The sequence below is a fragment of the Bos javanicus genome, chromosome 12, assembly GCF_032452875.1.
Source record: "Bos javanicus breed banteng chromosome 12, ARS-OSU_banteng_1.0, whole genome shotgun sequence".
NCBI lineage: Eukaryota > Metazoa > Chordata > Mammalia > Artiodactyla > Bovidae > Bos > Bos javanicus.
This window is the reverse complement of record NC_083879.1, coordinates 61,061,136-61,087,348: the sequence shown is the minus strand read 5'-3', so window position 1 is coordinate 61,087,348 and position 26,213 is coordinate 61,061,136. Positions and strand designations below refer to the sequence as shown.

Below are 26,213 nucleotides of genomic sequence, written 5' to 3'. Positions count from 1 at the left end.
ACATCTGCTTTTTCATAATACTACTTTTGTTTATACTATACATATTTCCTTTTACAAAGAACTACCAATTTTTTCCTCTGAGCCAAATTATGCTTTTCAAATTATTTAATGTACATTTTAAAGTATAGGAAATCCTAAATCATTAAATTTTTAAAGTTTCACAATAATATTTTGTTACAGATATTATGGACACACACTGAAGGTATGTCACAATGCCTGGATTATGTAATGTTACACATAATATATTTGAGTCCTTTATCTGTAAAGGATGGATTAATAACATTCTGGGACAAGGAAAAGATCCATATAAGATGATTCCATCCAGTTATGCCACTTCATAATGCTGTTCCAGGAAACTGATTCTTTAAAACATCTCTATCTGCTAATTCATCAATATAAAACACAATAATCTCAGGCATATTCAAAGAATATTGTACAGAATAAATATACATATTCACCAAATGCTTGCACAGTCCTTCTTATAACAACGAAGTGCAGACCAGTGTGTTTAAATCTTTAAATAGTAGCTAACTAAAAGTTTCTTCAGTAGATGATACTTCTACAACTTATTTTTTAAAAGTAGTTCATCAGCATTAATACCAGAATGCTTAAATTCTAAAAAGTAGGTTACAGTCCTTTATATGTAAAATGCAATCCGAGTTGTTAATTTGTCTGACAGCTCTGCAGATAGAGTCAAAAGTCTCACAGAGACCTGTGGCAACTAATTAGTATACAGGAACATACCTGCCTGAGGATGCGGTTACATCTGGATAGGGAGAGAAGAGCAAAATTTACCTTTTTGAAAAAAGAAAAGAAAAATGTCCTTGAGTGTCTTAAGTATTACTAGCTCAATTTAAAATTATTCTTTCTATGTAGAGGAATCTTAATTATATGTTTCATTGTTTAGTGAAGAACATTTTATAACATGAAGAAATTTTAATGCAAAAATGATTATGTTCTAGTTAGTGTCATAGGCTACTGTGAATGAAAAATGTTGCACGCCCAGTCAGTAAACAAAAAGGATGTTGCAGCCATCAAGTCACTACAGCCCTCCCCCACTCCCCGTGATGAGCCCTGAAGGAACTCAGAGTGGAAACAAAAGAGCTGCCCACAGCCAAGCCCTCAGCCACAGCAGCCACCCCAGACTGTGAATCCAGAGGGAACTCAGAATGAGAAGGGATACTGGCCCTAGATAGTGAAGGTGCACATCAAAGGAATGATGTCAATGAGTCCAGACTTTTGCATCCTTCGATACGTACAAGAATATCAGTATTCTTGCCTTGAGAACCCCAAGAATAGTATGAAAAGGCACAATGATAGGATACTGAAAGAAGAAATCCCCAAGTCAGTAGGTGGCCACTATGCTACTGGAGATCAGTGGAGAAATAACTCCAGAAAGAATGAAGGGATGGAGCCAAAGCAAAAACAATACCCAGCTGTGGATGTGACTGGTGATAGAAGCAAGGTCCTATGCTGTAAAGAGCAATATTGCACAGGATCCTGGAATGTTCGGTCCATGACTATCATCTAGTCCTCAGTTCTTGGCTGAGGACTAGATCTGATAGAGTGCCTGATGAACTATGGACTGAGGTTCGTGACATTGTACAGGAGACCAGGATCAAGACCATCCCCATGGAAAAGAAATGCAAAAACGCAAAATGGCTGTCGGGGAGGCCTTACAAATAGCTCTGAAAAGAAGAGAAGTGAAAAGCAAAGGAGGAAAGGAAAGATATAAGCATCTGAATGCAGAGTTCCAAAGAATAGCAAGAAGAAATAAGAAAGCCTTCCTCAGTGATCAATGCAAAGAAGTAGAGGAAAAAACAGAATGGGAAAGACTAGAGATCTCTTCAAGAAAATTAGGGAAACCAAGGGAACATTTTATGCAAAAATGGGCTCAATAAAGGACAGAAATGGTATGGAGCTTACAGAAGCAGAAGATATTAAGAAGAGGTGGCAAGAATACACAGAAGAACTGTACAAAAAACATCTTCATGACCAAGATAATCACAATGGTGTGATCACTGACCTAGAGCCAGGCATCCTGGAATATGAAGTCAAGTGGGCCTTAGAAAGCATCACTACGAACTAAGCTAGTGGAGGTGATGGAATTCCAGTTGAGCTGTTTCAAATCCTGAAAGATGATGCTGTGAAAGAGCTGCACTCAATATGCCAGCAAATTTGGAAAACTCAGCAGTGGCCACAGGACTAGAAAAGGTCAGTTTTCATTCCAATCCCAAAGAAAGGCAATGCCAAAGAATGCTCAAACTACCTCACAATTGCACTCATCTCACATGCTAGTAAAGTAATGCTCAAAATTCTCCAAACCAAGCTTCAGCCATATGTGAACCGTGAACTTCCAGATATTCAAGCCGGTTTTAGAAAAGGCAGAGGAACCAGGGATCAAATTGCCAACATCCGCTGGATCATCAAAAAAGCAAGACAGTTCCAGGAAAACATATACTTGTGTTTTATTGACTATGCCAAAGCCTTTGACTGTGTGGATCACAAGAAACTGTGGAAAATTCTTTAAAAGATGGGAATACCATACCACCTGACCTGCCTCTTGAGAAACCTATACGCAGGTCAGGAAGCAGCAGTTAGAACTGGACATGGAACAACAGACTGGTTCCAAATAGGAAAAGGAGTATGTCAAGGCTGTATACTGTTACCCTGCGTATTTAACTTATATACAGAGTACATCATGAAAAACGCCAGGCTGGAAGAAGGACAAGCTGGAATCAATTTGTCAGGAGAAATCTCAATAACCTCAGATATGCAGATGACACAACCCTTACAGCAGAAAGTGAAGAGGATCTAAAAAGCCTCTTGATGAAAATGAAAGTGGAGAGTGAAAAAGTTGGCTTAAAGCTCAACATTCAGAAAACGAAGATCATGGCATCTGGTCCCATCACTTCATGGGAAATATATGGGGAAACAGTGGAAACAGTGTCAGACTTTATTTTTGGTGGCCCCAAAATCACTGCAGATGGTGATTGCAGCCATGAAATTAAAAGATGCTTACTCCTTGGAAGGAAAGTTACGAGCAACCTAGATAGCATATTGAAAAGCAGAGACATTACTTTGCCAACAAAGGTCTGTCCAGTCAAGGCTATGGTTTTTCCAGTGGTCATGTATGGATGTGAGAGTTGGACTGTGAAGAAAGGTGAGTGCTGAAGAATTGATGCTTTGAACTGTGGCGTTGGAGAAGACTCTTGAGAGTCCCTTGGACTGCAAGGAGATCCAAACAGTCCATTCTAAAGGAGATCAGCCCTGGGTGTTCTTTGGAAGGAATGATGCTAAAGCTGAGACTCCAGTACTTCGGCCACCTCACGCAAAGAGTTGACTCATTGGAAAAGACTCTGATGCTGGGAGGAATTGGGGGCACGAGGGAAAGGGGATGACAGAGGATGAGATGGCTGGATGGCATCACCGACTTGATGGATGTGAGTTTGAGTGAACTCCGGGAGTTGGTGATGGACAGCAAGGCCTGGTGTGCTGCGATTCATGGGGTTGCAAAGAGTTGGACATGACTGAGCGACTGAACTGAACTGATACATACAAAAATGCGAAATTCATTAACTTGACAAATCTGGTTTTCTTTAACAGTAATCTTTTGAAGTTTCAACTACCTGGTCTTTGTGCAAAGGCTCTTATCTATCCTGGCTCCTCCCTTCAGATCAGTCTCCCAGAGCTAACTGGGAGGTTGTGTCCCAGCTTAAGTCCTCAGTTTTATCTGCCAAATGAAACATCAATCTCATTTTAGGCTGTGCATTTTTTTCAATGTGACAAATCATCATTTAAAACTGGATTTGATAAAATTTTTGCAATTGTTACCTTTTCTAAATTTAAGTTAAACTGTTTAAAATCATAAAGTTCACTTTTATACTGTATATTTTTAAAAAATATATAAATACAGTGTATTTCCCAGTGATAATTTTTATTCATCAGTACTGAAAGCATTTAAGAAACCTGTAGTGAGACTTTAGGCACTAGTGGTAAAGAGTCTGCCTGCCAATGCAGGAAACATAAGTTTGATCCCTTGGTTGGAAAGATCCCCTGGAAGAGGAAATAGCAACAACTTACTCTAGTATTCTGGCCTGGAGAATCCCATATACAGAGGAGCTTCATGGGGTATAGTCCATGGGGTCACAGAAGTCATACACAGCTGAGCACCAGCACAACAGAGACTTTATCTTGTCATTTCCTAGAAAATTCCTTATACAATACTGACATTATAAGTGAATTGTAAATAATAGAAAATATTAACATACATTACAGTGTTTGGGATTTTATTGTATTATCTAAATTACATGGATAGTAGAAAGCTTAAAAATCAGAAAAAAATGAATATACCATATTACCACTTTTATGTAGCAGTAATGAAGTTTGAGCAATGTGTAGTGAGGATGTTTTTAATTTACATACAATAATGTCCAACATCATGTATCAGTGTTTAGTGAGTATATTTGTGATTCCAGGACATTAAAAATGTCATCAGTTCAAATTGTACCATTGTATTATAAATTACCATATTATTTTAGTAGTAGCAAGATATCTAGTCATTGCAATCATAGATTAAGTAAAGAACATATGACTTCATTTATACTTGAAAATATTTCCTGTTGACTGAGGAGATGCAAGTTTTGTACTATCCACATATCTAATTAATATAAATTATATTTTCCATATTTCTTCTTTTCACTTTAAATACATGTTCCAGATACATATATATATTTTGAAAAGTGAATCTTGATGTTGTTTTTACACACAGCTGGATAATGATGCCTGGGATCATCTCAGGTGGACTTGGCCTGCAGTTGCTTGAAGTGTGTCTTGGGTTTCCAGCCAGAGATTAAGGCCAGGTTGTGGTGGTTAAAGCACCAGATCCTAGCCACTAGACCAGTGGTCAGTGACAAGGGCCCTGGCCCTTCAGCTTTGCAGAAGAAAACTTCCATGAACATGGAAAGTAGTGAAGCAAATAAAGTATTTATTAAGAGTATAAAGAGTATCTGCCTGCAATGCAGAAGACACAGGAGATGTGGCTTGGTTCCCTGGGTGGGGAAGGTCCCTTGGAGTAGGAATGGCAACCCACTTCAGTATTCCTGCTGGGAAAATTCCATGGACAGAGGAGCCTGGTGGGCTAGAGTCCATAGGGTCACAAAGAGTTGGAAATGACTGAAATGACGAGTATGCACCTGTGGATAGAAACACAGGCAGACTCAGAGTAGCTGAGTCTCTCCCTCTTGGCAATTTGAATTACTTTTATGGGGCACATCTCTGTGTTTCCTTCGGCCAATCATTTGCCTGGTTCATGGTCTGTATTGATATATCTCAGGATCCTCCCATGTGTGCAAACACCTCTCTTAGCCAAGATGGATTTTACTGAAGAGGTCCGTGGGTAGCCTGGCATTAGTTAGCATCACTCCCCTTTGACCTCCAAGTTTTTCTGTGTATATGTGCTTAGAGCAGTCTCGTGACTTTGAGAAAAAGAAATATATGGTTTGGCCAGGGCCCAGCCTCCTTCCTCAATTGTCCCACTAGTCTCCTATTGAAGTTTTGGTTCATAGGAAATGAATCTCCAATCATATTACCCCGCAGGTGGGGTGGGGAATCTACCTCCTGCCTCAGGGAGACTAATGTCAATTAGGATATTTCTCAAAACATCAACATGTTGGGGAGACCCCTCATATGCGATGATCCTTTACATCATCATCCTGTCCTACAGAAAAAGGAGTTTCCAAAATTGTTTCAGTTTTCACTTCTACCATAATGAAGATTTACCTCTGCCTTTCCAGTGTTTGGTGCTATAAAGGTATTTCAGCCTTAGCCATCCACTGCAGAGTAGTCTGGAGGGATTTTATCAGCTGGGCCAGGAAGCAGAGTTTCCAAGGGAACAGTGTTCCCTTCTGAGTTTACCTAGAAATATTGCAAATTAAGTTTATCTCCTTAGTCCAATTCCCATTTTTAGGTTTACCATAAATGAATATATTTACTTAACAAAGGTTGGGAATTAATGCCTTTAAATACATGAAACCAGCATACAAATAATGTAAAGCCTTTGAGTATACATAATCTTATCTGTTCACATAGATTATGTAACAAATATTGTGATGTGCCCTGAATATAAAGACTGATTTCCCAAGGTGACTGCCAGAGTGCCTGAACCAAAACATCAAGGTCATTTGCAATTTGTAGTATCAAGTACATATTTATTGAGAAGAGAAAAATCCAGATTATATGCATATTTCTCTACTTTATTTAATTTTCAGGGAGTTACACTTTTGGAGAAAAATAATTTCTCCTTTTTGAGTGTTTATAAGTTTTTGTTTGTGTGCTCAGATGCATAGACTTACAGGGGATCTTCTCAACTCAGGGCTGGAACCCGTGTCTCTTGTATTTCCTGTATTGGCAAGAGGATTCTTTACCACTGCACCACTGGCAAGCCCAAGTTTTTGTTTGGTTCCTAGAAACTAATATTTGTGAAAGTTAAAATCCTAAAAAGATGGAAGTTTTTTGTGCATTCTAAGGTGGCTCAATGGTAAGGAATCCACCTGCCAGTGCAAGGAGACACAGATTTGGGTTAAGTTCCTGGGTCAGGAAGATCTCTTGGAGGAGGGTATGGCAACCCACTCCAGTATCTTGCCTGAAGAATCTCATGGACAGAGACACCTGGCAGGCTACAGTCCATAGGGTTACAAAGAGATGGAAACAGCTGAGCAACTGAGCACGCATGCTACAAGGTCAAAAACCATATATTGTTTTTGGATATTAGAGGTATTTATAGAGTTTGATTGAAAAGAGTTCAAATGATTTCTAGATCAAACAATATTGAAAATTATCTTTGAAAATTAAAATATTTTAAAATTAAAACTATCTTTTTAGAAAATATCATAACATTTTATATATATATATATATATATATATAGTTTGAACAGCTTTAAAATCAAAGATTATTTTTATACATGTATATGTTCATATTATATATGTAAAGTCTTTATTAAAAAAGCACTCATGTTTGTAAAGGGTCTGTTTCATGACAAAGCAGTCATTCAGGTAGATTTTTAGTATGTGTAGTGTTATTTTGAAGCTAAGACCGGAAAGAAGAACTTAGAAGTATGTTGATATCATTTTATGTTGATATACTGGACTTGAAATTTTCATGGCTAGAGGATAATTCCCAGAACTAATTGAATATGTTTTGACAAAAGGAAAAGCTTTCTAGAGTAGGTTCACAAAGAAGTATTTTGTCAAAATGAGTGAATTACAAATGCCAGCAGAACCAATAAAAAGGAAATTGGTTCTACATGTAAAAAATTCCCCTAAATCCATGCCTAAAGTATAACTGAAAGGATCAATATTTTTTGTATTATTCCTAATTCAATTACACATGCCTTTAAATCACTATATTTATAGTACAGCATTCTGATTGGGTACCATAAATTCATTAAAAAAAATGTAGCCAGTGAAAATTGAGTTGCTTTTATAGGAGTTTAAAGGAATAAGCTACAAACTATGTTATCCAATTAGTTTTGTATTTCCACTGAAGTAAATCTTGCTATCCATTCTCAGTATAGCAGATAATTTCAAGTTTGTGTTAAATATGTAGCAGCTGGAGGTTGCCAAATGAATGTGTTGAATGAGTGTATCTTAGTGAAGTGTGTACTATCTTTTTTGACATGCATGTAATGATAACACATTTTCTGGCAGCTGGATTCCCTAGGGCAAAATGAAGCTGTAATAGAAGATAAAACAGCCAGTTTGCTTATGTAATGATCATCAAATAGTACGTATATATTTCAAGAAAAAACGTCTCAATTGGATGACTGACTTTAGCTGAGGTCATGTTTTACAATGCATATTAGTCAAACATTTTTCAATATCTTGAGTAGAATTGTAAACAGTATGATAAATGAAATTAACTAACTTAAGCTTATAAACAAAAATCTCAACAGTCATCAAGTTTGATTACTTAATAGTCATCAAACTGTCTTAGCAAAGCATTTTTTAAATGAAAAGAAAGAATGATTTAATATTTCCAACCACAATATGACAAAGTCATGTGTGCTTGGTGATTTTTATTCTTTTATATATAACCTGATCTTTAATACATGAAAAGTTTTCCTGTGAAACACTAGTTAGAAATGATGATTTCCCCACCCCCTAACAAAAAAGTCTAGTCAGCCACCGATTTTGAATAGTGATTTGATAAGAACTATATTATTTGTCAAATCTACATTATCAAATATATTTGCACCTATCATCTTGTTTCCATTCTTATACAAACATGACTCATTTTAATTCGCCATCATTGTAATGTGGACTTCAGTTATTTGAGTATGTTTAATTATACCATAGAAGAAAATAAAATAGTCTTTCAGATAGATGAAATTCATAAGATGTGCTGATATATATGATGACTATTCCATCAGATTTCAAATATAAATAGAACCTACGAAATGCGTTAAGTATGGAGGCAACCTGTCAGGCATTATAGAAATAGGTATTAATAAAATGTATCATATATGACAAAAGATTCAGAAAGAATATCCCTAACTCTAAGAGGATTGATAATAATAAACAGGAAGCTTAACATTTGTATAGCTGCTGCTGCTAAGTCGCTTCAGTCGTGTCCACCAGGCTCCACCGTCCCTGGGATTCTCCAGACAAGAACACTGGAGTGGGTTGCCATTTCCTTCTCCAATGCATGAAAGTGAAAAGTGAAAGTGAAGTCGCTCAGCCGTGTCCGACTCCTAGCGACCCCATGGACTGCAGCCTTCCAGGCTCCTCCCTCCATGGGATTTTCCAGGCAAGAGTACTGGAGTGGGGTGCCATTGCCTCCTCCGACGTTTGTATAGGTTGTGACATAAAATGAGAAAAAGAGAAAGACTAAGAAAAGCAGAAGCACGTAAAATTCCTACGGCAAGATTAGCTTTCAGGTATACAATGTAGTAGTGGGTTAATAATAAGTAACAAAACGAGGCTGGTATTTCAAGAGATGATAACTTGAGTTGTTTTAAGTCTCTCTGGTGCAGATTTAGTTATTTATCTTACATATTTATTTATTTACAGAGTATGTCTCGCTATATAGGTTCCACACATAATGGCATATCGATGTACACAGTATTTTTTGCTCTTTGAATTATACTTTATATTTGTGACTATACTGATTCTCCATTCCTAATATTGATAGTTTTGTCATTTCTGTAGTTTCCATTGCTCAGTCTTATCAGAAGTATTTTTTTCCCTCACTACGTTGTATGCCTGAAGCAAATATACTGTTGGAAAACACCTATATTTCAATTCAAAAGTATTTTAAAAGAATTACTTCTTAGATTTTAAAATTTACTTTGCTTGTAATGATTTTTACTTAATTTGTTATTATATATATAGTATCTGCTTCCTAAAGAACTAATATTAGTTACACTGTGTTTCAGTTTCAATAGTTCAATGATTTAAATTTAGTTTCTATTTAATAATAATAATTTATGACAAACACTTTCCTCTGAGTACTGCTTTGTGAACATTCTATTTGCTTTTTTGGATCTATAGCTCTTGACTGATGCAAGAGTTATTTAAGGTAATGCTTATACAGTTGTATTATTTTAGGGGGATGCTTTTGATTTTTTGTTATTAGTTAATAGTATTGCATTGTAATTAGATAATGCAATATTTCTACCTGTTGAGCCAAATACAAAACTACTTTAAAATTCCAACCCCCCTACACATATACATTTTTATATAGTTCGTGTATGAATATGTAATTTTTCCATAATATACATGAAATCAATGTTTTAAAGTATATTCTTCAAACTTTATCATGTTCTGTGTTTTTAAAATGATACAGGAAAGATTTAGTGTTTTGTTTTTTTACTTGATTCCTTGAATTTATATTTTATTGAATATATTTTGATCCATCTGTTAAAATTTATAAAAGCTTAGAATTCATATATTCATTGTATATTTTGCCCTTCAGTATAACTCTCATAATTCCATTTAAATCTTCTTCTTTGAATTATCTTTTTGTTCATATTAATACTGAAATTGCTACTTTATTGATTTTTTCCACAAATAAAAATAAAGCAATTTTATTTTCCACAAAATAAAAGTACATTATGTATTTGGATTTTATAGTCTCACTGTAGATATTTTTGTCAGTTTTTGGTGGTTTATTATTTTATCTTATTATTAACGATCATGATTGATCTTAGTTCTCTGTGTTGGTTCTAACTTAGTGTTATATGATTCAGCATATCAAATTACATGCAAATTGGTCACAGTGTGATTTACCACAACTGTAATATGCACTTACGTTGTATGTATCATCTTCTGATTTTACTGTTATTTCAAAGAACTGATAGCTAAAGTATTTTGGGCTTCCCCAGTGGTTCAGTGGTAAAGATTCTGCCTGCAATGCATGAGACTCACGTTCAACCCGTGGGTAGGAAAAATCCCCTGGAAGAGGACATGGTAACCCACTCCAGTGTTCTTGCTGGGAAAGCCTCATGGACAGAGGAGCCTGGTGGGCTACTGTCCGTAGGGTGACAAAGAGTTGGATGTGACTGAGCACAAAGTATTATTTATGAATTAAAAGAATCAATAAAATTTATATTTTTGAGTTGATTATACTAATTATTTTTTTTATGCTTTCAACATCCATGAAATAATGCATTATATATAATGTAGAAAGAGTATCCAGTTTTACATTTCTACCTGTTATGATTTCTGATGGACATATTTGGATATTAAGATCTTCAATATCAATTTATCTTTGATAGGTTATTTCTTTCCCTTTCCTGGTTGGTTTGTGTATTGGTTTTAATTTTAGTTAGGTAGAATTTTTCTCTCTATTTAGTCACCTTTATGAGGTTGTGAAAGTGAAAGTGAAGTCTCTCAGCCGTGTCCAACCCTCAGCGACCCCATGGACTGCAGCCCACCAGGCTCCTCCGTCCATGGGATTTTCCAGGCAAGAGTACTGGAGTGGGGTGCCATTGCCTTCTGAGTTATTATAATAACAGCTGTTTTCTCTGGTGGCTCAGCTGGTAAAGGTAAAGGATCCACCTGCAATGCAAGGGTCTTGTGTTTAATTCTTGGGTCAGTAAGATCCCCTGGAGAAGGAAATGGCAAACCACTCTAGTATTCTTGCCTGGGAAATCCCATGTACAGAGAAGTCTGGTGGGTTACAGTCCATGGGGGTCACAAGAGTCAGACACGATTTAGCAAACTAAACCATCACAACCACTATGAAAATAATCGAATAAAACCAGTAATGTTTTGTGAACATATTTGGGCTATACAGAAAACTATTTCAATAAATGATAATAGAACAGCAATTATGCATAAAGGTATAAATATACATATATATATATATATATATATTTTTTTTTCCTCAGTGAGTATTTAACTTTATGAGAAATCAATGATATGTTGCCTAATTCATGCTGGTGATCCTGGTGTTCTGTCTGCAGTAATGCAATCAAAAAGAAGTATGAGGATCATTTTCAAACTGTAAAGGCAGTCAAAATTGATCAGACTTTTAAACTTGATCTTAGTATACTGAATATTTTAATCATTGGCTTAGATTTAGCATACTAATAGCATATTAGATACTGTAACCTTTTGCTGTTGTTAACATGAAACATTGCAAAGCTGTAATACAAAAATGATTTTGACAGACTAGAAAAATAGATCACATTTACAAGTGACATTTAATAACTACAAATGAAAACCATGAAATTAATTTCAAAGTATCATATGGCCAAAGAAGCAGATTGTATCAAAAATTCTTAGGGATTTTAGTTGACACAAATCTCAAATGACTTAATATTTTGATGCAAGCATCAAATAGCTCATGTGTTCCTAGTCTAAATTACTAGAAGCACAGTGGTCAGCATAAAATACATAATACATAAAATATAGTTTATTCTTCTTATAAAATATTGCATAATTATTTTGTTGTATTCTATTATTAGCACTGGTAACACTAGACCTATTGTGGATTTAATGTAAGGGACTTTAAAGATTCCAGGAAACCAGTGACTAAGGGAACAAGACTAGACTCCTCTGAAAAAAAAAAAAAAATCAAACAAACCAGTAAATGCATATATTCAAAGAGAACCACAATATTGGCACAATGGCCATAGTTTGATGAAACTGCAGAGAGTCCAAAGTTCTAAAGAAAAATCAGCTATCAAGTGGGAGTGAATAGACTGTATAAAGAAAAATTTGGAGAAAATGAGTGATTAAAATAACTTTCAATAGATCGTAGTAAAGGAAAAAGTTTTCTAGGCAGATACTATCTGCTTCAGATTAATAAATAATATAAATTCTTCTCACATTATCCACTTGACTTGTTTTCATCCATTTTCACAATGTCTACAACACCTTTAGCTCTCAATTATAGATTCAGATATTAACAGTTTCTCTCTTTGGGCTGCTTTCTTCCATTTATTTGATATCTCATCACCAAAGGATGAGGCCTGAATTATTAATAATAATGTAATAATATCCAGTATTCAATATAAAAATGAAATTATACAAGTCCTAGAGGGAAACAAACAAGCAACATTTTCTTTAAGTTTTATGTATGAAGGTTCTTTAAAACTAAAGTCAGTGGGAAAAAATAAAAATTATAAATTTGACTACATAATTTTAAAAGTAATAAATATTAAATAATAACTGGCAAGAACATATTTTCTTGTCCTATGTCAACCCCATAGGGGTTTCCCTGATAGCTCAGTTGTTAAAGAATCTGCCTGCAATGCAGGAGACCTCAATTTGATTCCTGGGTTGGGAAGATCCACTGGAGAAGGGATAGGCTACCCATTCCAGTTTTCATGGGCTTCCCTTATGGCTCAACTGGTAAAGAATCCACGTGCAATGCAGGAGACCTGGGTTTGATCCCTGGGTTGGGAAGATCCCCTGGAGAAGGAAAAGGCTATCCACTCCAGTATTCTGGCCTGGAGAATTCCATGGACTCTGTAGTCCATGGAGTCACAAAGAGTCAGACATAACTGAGTGATTTTCACTTTCACTTTTCTTCCAATCAGTTCAGTTCAGTTCCGTAGCTCAGTCATGTCTGAGTCTTGTCGACACCATAGACTACAGCACACCAGGCTTCCCTGTCCATCGCCAACTCCCAGAGTTTACTCACACTAATGTCCATTGAGTCGGTGATGCCATCCAACCATCTCATCCTCTCATCCCCTTCTCCTCCTGCCTTCAGTCTTTCCCAGAATCAGGGTCTTTTCCAAAGAGCCAGTTCTCCCCATCAGGTGGCCAAAGTATTGGATTTTCAGCTTCACTCCTTCCAATGAATATTCAGGACTGATTTCCTTTAGGATGGGCTGGTTGGATCTCCATAAATCCATAAAAATAAATGCTATTCCATAGACATTACTTTATTACCAATCCTAAAGAAAGGAAATGCCAAAGAATGCTCAAACTACCGCACAATTGCATTCATCTCACACACTAGTAAAGTAATGCTCAAAATTCTCCAAGCCAGGCTTCAGCAATATGTGAACCGTGAACTTCCTGATGTTGAAGCTGGTTTTAGAAAAGGCAGAGGAACCGGAGATCAAATTGCCAACATCCGCTGGATCATAGAAAAAGCGAGTTCCAGAAAAACATCTATTTCTGCTTTATTGACTATGCCAAAGCCTTTGACTGTGTGGATCACAATAAATTGTGGAAAATTCTGAAAGAGATGGGAATACCAGACCACCTGATCTGCCTCTTGAGAAATTTGTATGCAGGTCAGGAACAGTTAGAACTGGACATGAAACAACAGACAGGTTCCAAATAGGAAAAGGAGTTCGTCAAGGCTGTATATTGTCCCCCTGCTTATTTCACTTATATGCAGAGTACATCATGAGAAACGCTGGACTGGAAGAAACACAAACTGGAATCAAGATTGCCGGGAGAAATATCAATCACCTCAGATATGCAGATGACACCACCCTTAAGGCAGAAAGTGAAGAGGAACTCAAAAGCCTCTTGATGAAAGTGAAAGTGGAGAGTGAAAAAGTTGGCTTAAAGCTCAACATTCAGAAAACGAAGATCATGGCATCCAGCCCCACCACTTCATGGGAAATAGATGGGGAAACAGTGGAAACAGTGTCAGACTTTATTTTCTGGGCTCCAAAATCACTGCAGATGGTGACTGCAGCCATGAAATTAAAAGACGCTTACTCCTTGGAAGGAAAGTTATGACCAACCTATATAGCGTGTTCAAAAGCCATTACTCTGTCAACAAAGGTTCGTCTAGTCAAGGCTATAGTTTTTCCTGTGGTCATGTATGAATGTGAGAGTTGGACTGTGAAGAAGGCTGAGTGCCGAAGAATTGATGCTTTTGAACTGTGGTGTTGGAGAAGACTCTTGAGAGTCCCATGGACTGCAAGGAGATCCAACCAGTCCATTCTGAAGGAGATCAGCCCTGGGATTTCTTTGGAAAGACATGCTAAAGCTGAAACTCCAGTACTTTGGCCACCTCATGCGAAGAATTGACTCCTTGGAAAAGACTCTGATGCTGGGAGGGATTGGGGGCAAGAGGAGAAGGGGACGACAGAGGATGAGATGGCTGGATGGCATCACTGACTCAATGGACGTGAGTCTGAGTGAACTCCGGGAGCTGGTAATGGACAGGGAGGCCTGGCATGCTTTGATTCATGAGGTTGCAAACAGTCGGACACGACTGAGCGACTGATCTGATCTGATCTGATCTGATAGACATTACTTTGAAAACATTTTGTGGCTTTTCATTAGATCATAATTTTTTTTTTTAATTAGAGGAAAATTGCTTTACAAGGTTGTGTTGGTTTCTGCCATACAACAGTGTGAATCAGCTATTATGCTCCCTTCCTCCTGAATCTCCCTTCCAACCCTCTCACCTCATCCCACACCTCTAGGTTGTTACAGAGTATTGGGTTAAGTACAGCAACTTCCCAAGAGCTATCTAATTTACATATGGAAATAGATATTTTTCAGTGCTACTCTCTCAATTCACCCCACCCTCTCCTCCCACTGTGTCCACAAGTCTGTTCTCTGTTTCTCTACTTCTGCCCTGCAGATAGACTCATCAGTATTATTCTTCTAGATTCCATATATATGTATGTGTGTTATTTTACATTTTTTTTTCTCTTTGTGACTTACTCCACTCTGTATAACAGACTCCAGGCTCATCCACCTCAGTAGAACTGACCCCAATTCATTCTTTTTATGGCTGAGTAATATTCCAGTAATATTATGGCTTCTTTGGTGGCTCAGACAGTAAAGCTTCTGCCTGCAATCTATTCCTGGGTAGGGAAGATCCCCTGGAGAAGGAAATAGCAACCCACTCCAGTACTCTTGCCTGGAAAATTCCATGGACTGAGAGGCTCCTCAGAGCCTGGTAGGCTACAGTCCATGGGGTTGCAAAGAGTCAGACACAACTGAACGACTTCACTTCACTTTAATATTCCATTGTATAAATGTACCACACTTCTTTATCCATTCATTTGTCAATGGACATCCAGGTTGCTTCTATGTCTTAACTATACATGATGCCATGATCATGTAAATAGTGGTGCCATGACATGCTGCAATATGTCAACAATTTTGGAAAACTAAGCAGTGGCCACAGGACTGGAAAAGTTCAGTTTTTATTCCATCCCAAATAAAGGCAATGCCAAAGAATGCTCAAACTACTGCACAATTCCACTCATCTCACACACCAGTAAAGTAAGGCTTAAAATTCTCCAAGCCAGGCTTCAGCAATATGTGAACCATGAACTTCCAGATATTCAAGCTGGTTTAAGAAAGGCAAAGGAACCAGAGATCAAATTGCCAACATCCACTGAATCATCAAAAAAGCAAGAGTTTTAGAAAAACATCTATTTCTGCTTTATTGACTTTGCCAAAGCCTTTGACTGTGTGGATCACAATGAACTCTGGAAAATTCTGAAGGAAATGGGAATACCAGACCACCTGACCTACCTCTTGAGAAGCCTGTATGTAGGTCAGGAAGCAACAGTTAGAACTGGACATGGAACAACAGACTGGTTCCAAATAGGAAAAGGAGTACGTCAAGGGTATAAGTATATACCCTTGCTTATTTAACTTATATGCAGAGAACATTATGAGAAATGCTGGACTGGAAGAAGCACAGGCTGGAATCAAGATTGCTGGGAGAAATCTCAATAACCTCAGATATGCAGATGACACCACCCTTATGAGAGAAAGTGAAGAAGAACTAAAGAGCCTCTTGATGAAAGTGAAAGAGGAGAGTGAAGAAGTTGGCTTAAAGCTCAACATTCAGAAAACTAAAATAATGGCATCTGGAACAGTGGCTGACTTTATTTTTCTGGGCTCCAAAATCACTGCAGATGGTGACTGCAGCCATGAAATTAAAAGACACTTACTCCTTGGAAGGAAAGTTATGACCAACCTAGATAGCATATTAAAAACAGAGATATTACTTTGTCAACAAATGTGCATCTAGTCAAGGCTATGGTTTTTCCAGTATTCATGTATGGATGTGAGAGTTGGACTATAAAGAAAGCTGAGCGCCGAACTATTGATGCTTTTGAACTGTGGTGTTGGAGAAGACTCTTGAGAGTCGCTTGGACTGCAAAGAGATCCAACCAGTCCATCCTAAAGGAGATCAGTTGTGGGTGCTCATTGAAAGGACTGATGTTGAAGCTGAAACTCCAATACTTTGTTTTGTTTTGTTTTTTAATTTTATTTTATTTTTAAACTTTATATAATTGTATTAGTTTTGCCAAATATCAAAATGTATCCGTCACAGGTATACATGTGTTCCCCATCCTAGACTCCAATATTTTGGAGGGTACTTTGGCCACCTGATACAAAGAGCTGACTCATTTGAAAAGACCCTGATGCTGGGAAAGATTGAGGGCAGGACAATAAGGGGATGACAGAGGATTAGATGGTTGGATGGCATCACCGACTCAATGGACATGGATTTGGGTAGACTCTGGTATTTGGTGATGGACAGGTAGGCCTGGCATACTGCAGTTCATGGGGTCACAAAGAGTTGGACATGACTGATCGACTGAATGAACTGAACTAATTTTTGCCTGGAAAATCCCAAGCACAGAGAAGCCTGGTTGGCTACAGTCCATAGAGTCCCACAGAGTTGGACATGACTGAAGTGACTTAGCACTCCGACATGCAGGGTATATGCCCAGTAGTGGAATTGCTGGGTCATATGGTAGTGTTATTCCTAGTTTTAAAGAAATCATCATATTGTATTCCATAGTGGTTGTATCAATTAACATTTCCAGTAACTGTAAAACTGTTCCTTTTTCTCCAAATCATTTCCAGTATTTATTGTTTGTAGATTTTTTGATCGCCATTCTGACTGGTGGGAAGTGATGCCTCACTGTAGTTTTGATAAGTATTTCTCTAATAATGAGTGATGTTGAACATTTTTTCATGTTTGTTGGCCACCAAAATCATTTCTTTATGTTTCAAATTGTATATAAAGATAACATCTACTTTGTATTTGCTACAAAAGTGTGAGAATGTTAGTTGCTTAGTCGTGTCCGACTCATTGGATCCCCACAGACTGGAGTCCACCAGGCTTCTCTGTCCATGGAATTCTCCAGGCAAGAATTCTGGAGCAGTTGCCATATCCTTCTCCAGGGGATCTTCCTAACCCAGGGATTGAACCCAGGTCTCCTGCATTGCAGGCAGACTCTGTACCATTTGAACTACCCTTCTAGTGAGTATATTCTCATTATACTTACTTTTTTATTATAATGGTATATTTAGTGGAAAATTCCTTTTGCCTTGCAATGACTAGAAATGTAAAATTTTGCAATATAACAGACTTATAAAATAGTTCATCAAATTATGTCATTGTTAAGTGATTGTATGTGATAAACTATAGCTAAATATTAAAGAAATGGGGGAGTATATAACATGAAAATAAACTATAATAGTCAATATGAGAAAGACTTAAAATAATATTTATTACTTAATTTAAAAATCTTCTTCACATACATCCATAAATCTACCTTTCACTCTATTGTTGTTCAGTGGCTAAGTTGTGTCTGACTTTGTGACCCCATGGGCTGTCTGTCTTTATATATAAAGCTGTATAAACAAGAGTTCATACTGACATCTCTAATGTATTTGATAAATATTTAGACACAGTATATTTACTTATTTGCTAAACCCTAGAATATACATAAAATAATTTCAATTCTTAAATCAAGTTCTGAGTAACAAAAGTACTAATGGAAGTACAATACTTGCATGCTGTTCTTTTTGGCTTCAGCTTCACATAGATGATCAGAATGTTCTATTCCATACTTATCTAAGTTTGTCCTTCCTTTCTGTTAAAATGTGTTATGGTTATGTTATTTACTTAAGATTGAATGATTTGTTTACTTCTATTTAAGTTCAATTTTGAGTTTTCTTTCCCTTTTTGATTTTTTTCAGTATGTGAAACATGAATATGGTTCTAAAAGATCTGTATACATAAATACATATATATTCAGAAAACCATTATCCTCATTTATTTTTTTTTGTTTTTATTTATTTTATTTTTAAACTTTACATAATTGTCTTAGTTTTGCCAAATATCAAAATGAATCCACCACAGGTATACATGTGTTCCCCATCCTGAACCCTCCTCTCTCCTCCCTCCCCATACCATCCCTCTGGGTCGTCCCAGTGCACTAGCCCCAAGCATCCAGTATCGTGCATCAAACCTGGACTGGCAACTTGTTTCCTACATGATATTTTACATGTTTCAATGTCATTCTCCCAAATCTTCCCACCCTCTCCCTCTCCCACAGAGTCCATAAGACTGTTCTATACATCAGTGTCTCTTTTGCTGTCTCGTACACCGGGTTATTGTTACCATCTTTCTAAATTCCATATATATGCGTTAGTATACTGTATTTATGTTTTTCCTTCTGGCTTACTTCACTCTGTATAATAGGCTCCAGTTTCATCCACCTCATTAGAACTGATTCAAATGTATTCTTTTTAATGGCTGAGTAATACTCCATTGTGTATATGTACCACAGCTTTCTTATCCATTCGTCTGCTGATGGACATCTAGGTTGCTTCCATGTCCTGGCTATTATAAACAGTGCTGCGATGAACATTGGGGTACACGTGTCTCTTTCCCTTCTGGTTTCCTCAGTGTGTATGCCCAGCAGTGGGACTGCTGGATCATAAGGCAGTTCTATTTCCAGTTTTTTAAGGAATCTCCACACTGTTCTCCATAGTGGCTGTACTAGTTTGCATTCCCACCAACAGTGTAAGAGGGTTCCCTTTTCTCCACACCCTCTCCAGCATTTATTATTTGTAGACTTTTGGATCGCAGGCATTCTGACTGGTGTGAAATGGTACCTCATAGTGGTTTTGATTTGCATTTCTCTGATAATGAGTGATTTTGAGCATCTTTTCATGTGTTTGTTAGCCATCTGTATGTCTTCTTTGGAGAAATGTCTATTTAGTTCTTTGGCCCATTTTTTGATTGGGTCGTTTATTTTTCTGGAGTTGAGCCGTAGGAGTTGCTTGTATATTTTTGAGATTAGTTGTTTGTCAGTTGCTTCATTTGCTATTATTTTCTCCCATTCTGAAGGCTGTCTTTTCACCTTGCTAATAGTTTCCTTTGATGTGCAGAAGCTTTTAAGGTTAATTAGGTCCCATTTGTTTATTTTTGCTTTTATTCCCAATATTGTGGGAGGTGGGTCATGGAGGATCCTGCTGTGATGTATGTCAGAGAGTGTTTTGCCTATGTTCTCCTCTAGGAGTTTTATAGTTTCTGGTCTTACGTTTAGCTCTAGCTCTCCACAGAGCTAGAACAAATAATTTCACAATTTGTATGGAAATACAAAAAACCTCAAATAGCCAAAGCGATCTTGAGAAAGAAGAATGGAACTGGAGGAATCAACCTACCTGACTTCAGGCTCTACTACAAAGCCACAGTTATCAAGACAGTATGGTACTGGCACAAAGACAGAAATATAGATCAATGGAATAAAATAGAAAGCCCAGAGATAAATCCAAGCACATATGGACACCTTATCTTTGACAAAGGAGGCAAGAATATACAATGGATTAAAGACAATCTCTTTAACAAGTGGTGCTGGGAAATCTGGTCAACAACTTGTAAAAGAATGAAACTAGACCACTTTCTAACATCATACACAAAAATAAACTCAAAATGGATTAAAGATCTAAATGTAAGACCAGAAACTCATTTATTTTCTATTATTTTATTATCAAGTGATAATTCACATGCTATAAAATTCATTCATTTAAAAGTATACAAGTCAGTGGTTTTGAGTATATCCACCTCAGTTCATTTTCTCATTCATTCCATTCTGCCTCCTATCCATATTGAATATTTAAAAATGTAATACATTATTTAACTTAATTCTATTGAGTATTATACTTTATGTCAATTACTTATTTTTACATACACAAACTTCATTTATAGATGAGGATCCTGAAACTAGAAGAGACTATGTAACTTTTATAATATCTTAACACTGTGTTTATAAATTGGGTTTAGAACCCAGGTCCTCTGAGGCCAGGATCCATGTATTTAATACCTCCAAAACTCCTCTTCTATTCCTATAATCCTGGTTCAGATTTCACAATACAACCCCTGGAATTTAGTGAATGCATCCAAATGGTGTCCTTGTTTCTCTCCTTCCCTCCCTTTAGTGTGATTTTTGCAATGCAACCACAACACAAGCATCTACCAAAAGACCAAGGTCAGATAATGTCTCTTCTCTGCTTGAATCCATGCAAACTTTCCCATTGCAAAGAGAGTGAAAGCCAAAGCACTTAACTGGTCTAATATTTCAATATGGTTTTCCCACCCACATTTCTATGGTTTAATCTTCTAACACTCTATCATTGATGCATCAGCTGCACAGGAGTTATTCCTAGACATCAGTTTATCTTTTTTAAAGCTATTGATATTATTATTATTATTACTTATTTTTAATGCTCATATCCTCATGAGTTGTACATGTATTGACTTATCAGGGAATCATTTTCAGACAAGACTCCACTTTTGCCTTGTCCCAGCATTTTTAATCACTTCTCTTGCTTATTTTTCTCTGTAGCACTTATTACTGACATAAATTAAAAACCTATCTTCATTTTTCTGCCTCCACCATTAGAGTGTGGCCAGGGAATATGAGGGTTTTGTTCCCAACACTATCCCCAGTACCGCTGACATACACTCTTCCAACAAAGCAAAGATTAGGCTTTCACAGACCAAAGACAATGATGTACTATGAAATGTGGGGTAGATTTAGTTTCATTGTCTACTTCAAAAATATCAAAAGAAAAGAAACAAAATAGAGTATAATAACATCTGGTATTGAACTGATTCGAATTATACTAATGATTTTGATATTGCCATTTTCTACCATACTGAAAAATAAATAATATCTTATTTTCATGTGAGTGTATCTAGATATGTTAAATCACTCAGTTGTGTCTGACACTTGTAATCCCAAGGACTGTAGCCCTCCAGACTCCTCTGTCCATGAAATTCTCCAGGCCAGAATATTGGAGTGGGTTGTCATTTTCTTCTCCAATGAATCTTCCCAACCCAGAGATCAAACCTGGGTCTCTTGCATTTCAAGCACATTCTAAGCAACTGAGCCACCAGGGAAGCCTGTATCTAGGTATAAATTAATACAAATAAGAACGTAAGTGAAAAATAACTCATGTAAATTGTGAACAATTAATTGTTTAAGATTTTATTGTAAAGAATTTTAGAACCCTATGAACTTTGCTAAAATTTGCTTATTGAAGAAAAAAAATACAAGAAGCTAATGGAGCATTTTGTTGCTGGGCATATAGTTCTGAATAACAGACATTCATTGCATGAAGAGCTTTAGCTAAACGTGGATTAACGAGGATCTTTTGGAAAATAGAAACTGCTAAATATTCAAAAGTTATTTGTTCACTTCTAGTTGAAAGGTAAAGTTGAAAGAAATGATGTTTAATAGATTCTGACAAGTATGTAGAATAAAAGCATGTCGTGAATTATATTGCAACTGTGGAAATGCGTGGAAGTGCTTATCACTGATGAACTAAAGATAAAATTCTCTTCATTCCTTTTGATTGATAAAAGGAATATTAAACATATTTCATTAAAAATCTACCTTGATTCTTTTCTTTAAAACATCTCATACGTGGAAATTTGACCTTTGCTAAAGCATAGTGACAGAGCTAAGTTTGATATCTTCCTCTACTTTGTTTTTTTAATTTATACTTCCCCAATGGAGCATTTCAAATAACTGAAAAAAAAAAAAGTCAAGTATGCTAATGAATACCTGTTTTGTTGTCTGCCTTAGTGTAATTTGTGTTTTGTTAAGACAATAGACTTTCAGATCAAAAAGAGAGAGAGGGATAGTAAAGCAAGGGATTGACAGATTAAAAAGTAAGGGAGAACAATCTTAGAACTTTGTAGCATTTTTAATTCTATTCCATCATCATTTGTGATGCCCGATATATAACATTTTAAAATGTCATATGAAAAAATGAAGGATTTTATCATTAAAAACATTTGAAAAACAGTGTTTATTCTAAGAAGGAGGTGGAAACCCTAAGACATGATGTGACATTGCGTACTATTTGGAAATGCTCAATTTTGATAGAAACAACATAAAAAATGACAAGAGTAATAAGAAAAATGAAACAGAGATAATAAGTAATCTATTTGCCCACATATATAGATGCACACTGGAGAAGGCAATGGCACCCCACTCCAGTACTCTTGCCTGGAAAATCCCACGGATGGAGGAGCCTGGTAGGCTGCAGTCCATGGGGTCGCTAAGAGTCGGACACGACTGAGCGACTTCCCTTTCACTTTTCACTTTCATGCATTGAAGAAGGAAATGGCAACCCACTTCAGTATTCTTGCCTAGAGAATCCCAGGAATGGGGGAGCCTGGTGGGCTGCCGTCTATGGAGTCGTACAGAGTCGGACACGACTGAAGCGATTTAGCAGCATAGATGCACTTATAGGATGCTTTATTTTGTTTGTTTTCTTTTTATATTTTTACTTTGAGGATTTTATTGTATGTCTGAAAAATTAGTGGTGAAACACATGGTTTAAAAAATATGTGACTGCACTTAAATTCACATAAAAATAGCCTTTTACAGCCATACTGAAATTTAATCCTTTTATACAAATTAACAAAATGTTTCAGAAGAAAAATTAAACATTGAGTTTACCTTTGAAAGTAGAACAATGGAAAAATTTTTTTTCAAAATTTTTACAAATGGTCAACTGTGGGTCAATTTACCACAATAGGAGAACAAAGATGTTAAAATATAGCTGTGCTCAACTGAGCTACTTATCCACACTGCAGTATAGTACTTGATATCAACCCTAAGTCAAGATTTAAAACCATTTCAAGAGACAAGACCCTAAATGTTTTTAGCCACCTCAGTAAGAGGTGTTCTCCTTCCCCAGTCAAGGCTTAATTAAAAGATTAACTATATATAAGTTTTGCTACCTCATCATACCTTCAGTTCAGAATACTATTATTATTGGTAATACGGTCCATATCTTGACTGATAGGGATGATGTAGTTCGGAAAGTGGGGTTTGAGAAGGAGGACCCTGCATTTGTAGAGGATGAGGTGGCCCTCTTGGTATAGGCTACATACCAGGGCTCATTCCCCTTGGTTGTATAAACAGAAGGCTCAGGGTTCCTGGATCTTCAGTGAACTGGAGTGAAGAGTGAGGGTTATAACAGTGAGGAGGAGGTACAGTAATAGGAGGACCTCCATGTGGAGGTGGGGGAGGACCTGGAGGATGATTTATATAAGATGGCATCTGGGCAATGATATGCCAGGGGAGGGGTAATTGGTAGTGGAGCAGAGGTCATTGGTGGAGGTGGAACTCAGCTATACATCAAGTGAGGAGTACCTATGGCTTAGGGAGGCTGTGGCACTGAATGGTTTGTTGGTGGTTGAGGAGGTCAGGGTAGTACATATTGTTGCTGTGAAGGCATAATATGATAAGAGTGTGAGACCATTGGTTGACCCTGATATTCAGGATGATGGTGAGCAGATGCTAGGGCAGGAGATGGTTGTTCTTTAGCAACTGAATTTGAGTCATCCTGAATCAGGAGAATTATTAAGTTGCTGTTGAATTTTGTTGAATATTAAATCCTTGTTCAGTTAGGAAAGATTTCCTGACTGAGCAAGGTAGAAGTGGGACAGATCTGCTGGAGGAGCATGAATATCTTTGTGTGGCTAATTATAGTGCTCGTGTGGCACATGTTGCAAAGGAGGTGCTGGCATCATGGTGTGTTGCTTTGATAGAATATGGCTCATGTGGTACTTGTCTGGTGTCATTATAAAATGATCAGGGATTTCAACTGGTGGTGGGGCAATAGGAGGAGGATGGACATTTTCATCCTCCAAGATTCAGGATTTCCAGGAGAAATATCACTAACCTCAGATCCACAGATGACACCACCCTTATGGCAGAAAGCAAAGAAGAACTAAAGAGCCTCTTGATGAAAGTGAAAAAGGAGAGTGAAAAATTTCACTTAAAATTCAACATTCAGAAAACCAAGCTCATAGCATCTGGTCCCATCACTTCATGAGAAATAGATGGGGAAACAGCGGAAACAGTGACAGACTTTATTTTGGGGGGCTCCAAAATCACTGCAGGTGGTGACTGCAGCCATGAAATTAAAAGACACTTTCTCCTTAGAAGAAAAGTTATGACCAACCTAGACAGTTTATTAAAAAGCAGAAACATTACTTTGCCAGCAAATGTCTGTCTAGTCAAAGCTATGGTTTTTCCAGTAGTCATGTATGGATATGAGAATTGGACCACAGAGAAAGCTGAGCACTGAAGAATTGATGAATTTAACTGTGGTGTTGTAGAAGACTCTAGAGAGTCCCTTGGACTGCAAGGAGATCCAACCAGTCCATCCTAAAGGAAATTAGTCCTGAATATTCACTGGAAGGACTGATGCTGAAGCTGAAACTTCAATACTTTGGCCACCTGATGAAAAGAACTGACTCCTTGGAGAAGACCCTGATGCCGGGACAGATCGAAGGCAGGAGAAAAAGGGGACGACAGAGGATGAGATGTTTGGATGGCATCACTGACTCAATGGACATGAGTTTGATTACACTTAGTACAGTTCTATTTTGGCCACCAGCTCAGCTCAAAAAATTGGCAAGTTACAGATGTTGGTAAAGCATATTTTACTTATTTTTGTGCATCATTGTAGTAAAAGATGTGTGTGTCACTGGCCCAGTCATGCTTCTGTTGGAATCCATTTGTTCAAGTTTTTATTCTCACTCTTATACCCAAGCCATATTTGGAGAAGCTGTTGAGGAAGAGATAGTAAAAGAGAGGCCAAAATAAAGAGGGGAAGAGAGAGACTGAGAAGGAGTATGACCATTGCATATCTCAGGATTCAGATAGTAAGATTCTTCCACCAATAAGTACCTTTCTCTAAGTGTGTTTATCCTCTTAGTATCTTTCTTCTTGCTTCTCTTTGTGAACTTCAATTTAGTTTGAGAAGTAATATGTTCTAATCACCTTAAATCAGTCTGTGAGCATTTCTGTTTCATTGCATCTGGGATTTTTCACTAGTGCACTTGGAGACAAAAACTTCATCAATGCACCACTGTCTTCAGCATGGAGAAAGGTCATCTGCATCAGTCCCATGTTTTGCAACCTAGATTCCATTTCTACCCATACCACTCCCCGTTGGCCAAGGGAAAGTTTCCACTTAGAGCCCATGCCTCTACTTTTGGAGGTCATACACGGGATACTTGAGAGTGAAGTTCTAAATTCAAATGGTTCTAAGACCAATACCAGAATTTGCATGGACATTTACCCCAGGTCTGTTCACAGACATAGTGGCCAACTCAATTTGTTTTCAGGGTATATGAACAAAACTTGGTCTTATGGGCAACTAGTCCACCTGCATATGTTCTGAGCTTCTCACAGTGCAGAAGGGACCCATGGATGGAAACAGAATGTGGGCTGCAGGCAGGTTGGCTCTCTACATAATATCATACTTTATTCTGGAAGTATAAGAAGCCCAATATTTTAAAATTCAATCCTGGATTTCCAGGACTTTATGAAGATATATTTGTCAAGGCAGAAGGATAGAATATACTTTATTTCACAATCTGTTAACTGGATTTTAACTTTTAAGTATCTGGACATATGGTATGTGGGCCG

At 37.1% G+C, this 26,213-nt stretch overlaps 1 pseudogene; it reads right to left on the bottom strand.

The window, feature by feature from the left end:
- Positions 1 to 23,540: 23,540 nt before the first annotated feature.
- LOC133258033 (E3 ubiquitin-protein ligase Hakai-like) lies at positions 23,541 to 25,884 on the bottom strand (annotated as a pseudogene).
- Positions 25,885 to 26,213: the final 329 nt, after the last annotated feature.